Source organism: Calonectris borealis, chromosome 4 (genome assembly GCF_964195595.1).
Source record: "Calonectris borealis chromosome 4, bCalBor7.hap1.2, whole genome shotgun sequence".
Lineage (NCBI taxonomy): Eukaryota > Metazoa > Chordata > Aves > Procellariiformes > Procellariidae > Calonectris > Calonectris borealis.
This window is the reverse complement of record NC_134315.1, coordinates 36,521,775-36,525,509: the sequence shown is the minus strand read 5'-3', so window position 1 is coordinate 36,525,509 and position 3,735 is coordinate 36,521,775. Positions and strand designations below refer to the sequence as shown.

The 3,735-nt window shown below is 43.7% G+C and overlaps 1 pseudogene; it reads left to right on the top strand.

Moving 5' to 3' along the window:
- Nucleotides 1–618: 618 nt before the first annotated feature.
- LOC142082453 (histone H2B 5-like) lies at nt 619–1,005 on the top strand (annotated as a pseudogene).
- Nucleotides 1,006–3,735: the final 2,730 nt, after the last annotated feature.

Below are 3,735 nucleotides of genomic sequence, written 5' to 3'. Positions count from 1 at the left end.
GTCAATTTAGTAAAAAAAAAATAAGGAACTTATATGAAAAACAGTCCTTAGCTTTACCAATCAAGTAATTTTAACATTTTCTGCTAATCATAGCATAGAGGGTAGGGGACAGCAGACCTACCGCAACTGAAACTTTCAGGCCCCAAACCCCAGGGTGAAAGGAACGATACTTGTCACCTCAACTGAGTACAAAACCTCTCACTAGAAGTCAAACAACAGGTAAAAGCAGTGTAGAGAACCATCTTTCCTTAAATGTTCCTTTAGTCAGTTTATCCTTTTTGCTACTATAATCCGCCTAACCGAAAACACAACCTTTGCAACGGTGCAAAGCTTTGAAGGCTTCCAGCTTTGGGTAGGTAACACTTCAGCATTTTAGAATACAAGCTAATACTGGCAGGGTCTGGTATTTTTCTGATATCTGTTTTTTCCAAGATATTGGAAACTATTTTCATAGTTTCACGCAATCATGACAGTTATCAGCCCTTCAGGCTGCAAAGAAGGCAGTTACTATAAGAGGTCAGGTACACGCCACCAGTGGACTCAAGCCACTTGCAGCTACATTGCCTTCACCTTTGCCCACCTTCATGTTGCTCATTGGTGAGAAAAGGTGCTGCCAAAATGCCTGAGCCTACCAAGCCAGCTCCTGCTCCCAGCAAGAACTCCAAGAATGCTGTCACCAAAACCTGAGAGAAGGGCTACATGCAACATAAGAATAGCAGAAAGAAGAGTTACCGCACCCATCAGTACAAAGTGCTGAAGTATATCCATTGTGAGACCGGTATCCTAACCAAGGCCATGAGGGCATCATGAACACCTTTGTCAATGACATTACTGAATGTATCACTGGAAAAGCACGTCATCTAGCACATCATAAGGAATGCTTGACCATCAGTTCCTGAGAGGTGGAGTCTGCCACGCACTAGGAGCTGCCCAGAGCGCTGGCCAAGCGTGCCATGCCCGAGGGCGCCAAGGCTGTCGGGCAAATACAGCAGCTCCAAGATCTAAAGCATGCTTTTGCCCAAGGACTTGGGGGTACTGGTGGATGAAAAACTGAACATGAGCAGACAATGTACGCTTGCAGCAAGAAAGCCAATCATATCCTGGGCTGCATCAAAAGAAGCGTGGCCAGCAGGTCGAGGGAGATGATTCTGCCCCTCTACTCTGCTCTGGTGAGACCCCACCTGGAGTACTGCGTCCAGCTCTGGAGCCCTCAGCACGAGAAAGACATGGGCCTGTTGGAGTGGGTCCAGAGGAGGGCCACAAAAACGATCAGAGGGATGAAACACCTCTCCTATGAGGACAGGCTGAGGGAGTTGGGGTTGTTCAGCCTGGAGAAGAAAAGGCTCTGGGGAGACCTGAATGCGGCCTTTCAGTACTTAAAGGGGGCTTGTAAGAAAGATGGGGACAAACTTTTTAGCAGGGGCTGTTGCGACAGGACTAGGGGGAATGGTTTTAAAGTAAAGGAGGGTAGATTCAGACTAGATATAAGGAAGAAATTTTTTACGCTGAGGGTGGTGAAACACTGGCACAGGTTGCCCAGAGAGGTGGTAGATGTCTCATCCCTGGAAACATTCAAGGTCAGGTTGGACAGGACTTTGAGCAACTTGATCTAGTTGATCTAGCTCATTGCAGGGGGGTTGCACTAGATGATCTTTAAAGGTCCTTTCCAACCCAAACCATTCTATTATACTATCTGCACCACATTCTGGCAGAACTTGAAGTCAGCTTGAACTCTCCTTATAACCATATGCTTTTAACCCAAACCACACATTCTTATGCCTTCGCACGAGTTGTTTCTATAGACTGATTCTGAAGGGACTTTTAATGGGATAGCAGTGAGAGGCTGGTTATTCATGAATGGTGTGAAAAGAGATCTGGCTACAAACCAAGCCATATCAGCTTGTGGGAAATCACAAACCATTCTGACTTTGGGCAATATCAGAAGCAGCAGACTGAATTTGAATCAGTTCTCCTACGATCCCTCATACCATCAAAGAGAAGGGATCTCCAGGTCATCTTGTTCATTTGCTTCATAACAGCAAAATCGACAGCAAGTGTATCATTCCTGACAGGCATTTGATCAGCCTGTTTCAGAAGGCACCCAGCAAGAAAGATATCCCAACTTCTTTAGACACTCCAGTACTTAGTTATCCTTAGCATTAATTTTTTTTCCTAGCTCTAACCAAAGTATCCTTTCCTGTAATTTAAGCCTGAAATTTAGCAGTTCAGGTGATTTAGATATACAGAATCAAGCTCAAATTCAAAAAATACACAACAAGTCAAAGCAGGACCAGAGCTGCCCAACTGCCAGCCTACACCTTCTTTACATTGCATTGCACACAGACAGCACAGCAAATTTGAGGGCCTGCAGGGTAGCCACAGATATCAGTGAGGCTTAGCCAACAGATAACGCTAAAGGAAGCAATATGACTTAAAGAAAATACTATGTTAGATTGGGACTCAGCTCAAAATCTCTTTCAGATTTAGAAATCACCTTATTCAAGAGTAAAGCTAAATCACTGCTTTCTTCAAAGGTGCCATGGACCCCCCCCGCAATCAGCTCAGTGGGCACAGTAAAGCTGCTTATCACCCTTCCACTTCTAATAAGCTGGAATTGGCCTGTCAAGCTTGTGGCTTCACGCTATTGGCAGGCACAGACTTAATTTATGAAGTTAGGCCTACACAATAAAGACAATTGATAAATTATACACAGCACAAACTATGATTCCCACAGAGAAGTTCAAAAGCTCTAGGGCTGCAAGAGCCAGAACGGAAAACCCAGGGCATCAGAGTGTGATCAGTATCAATGTACATCTTAGCTAGAAACATCAAAGCTCTCAAGGCTTTATGAAATTGAGCATGACCCCAAAAATAGGCTTTAACATGTTGGTGATTCCCAGAGAGACACAGACAGTAGCTGCCTCATGCTTTCTTTCCCCCTCACGCATCAGTAGATAGATGTAAGGACTCAACATGTAAGTTCACCTGCAATTGGTCAGAGCAATATCATCACCGGATGTATACAGCTGGATGTTATTACATAGCAGCATGCTCATACTGTCTTGAAAGGCAAAAGCTACAGTATCTTCTTAACTGCATACATTTGGCTCAGAATTGTACAAGAAAGTTTCATGCCCTGGAGAACTTGCAACTGTTTTTTTGGATTTGAAAGTCTTGACACCCCAATTGCAGTATTATTGAAACTGATGCTTCCCAGACAATCCAAATACAGATGGTTGTAACTTTGACGATAGATAAGTTACATAAGTATGTTAAAGAAAGGGAATAATACAGTAGCAGGAAGCTGCTAAATGAGGTTTCTTCTTTTGGTGATGGCAAATCACCTGGGCAATCTCCTCTTCTGCAGTATGATGTAATCATCCTGATTAACAGGAAGTCCCTAAAGCAAAAAACTGATTCCTTCCTGTTCAAATCTCTTTATTCCTTCAGGAATAAATCATCATTGCCCCAGAGATTTGACAGTTCCTCACACTAGAAGCTTAGAGGGAAAGGAGGACTTAGCTTCTAGGAAATTCTTCAGCTTCAGCTTCGAAAGGTGAAGTTACAGCACAGTGCCAACATCCCCCAGCAGACACTCTATACCCAAATAAGCCCTAGCCCACCAGGAGAACGGCTCAGGAGATCAGTGCTGAGCTTTCATTTGTTTTGCCTTCTTGTTAACAGAAGCACATTAGTATGTAGTCATTTATCATGTATTGCTACAGCTAAGTGAAA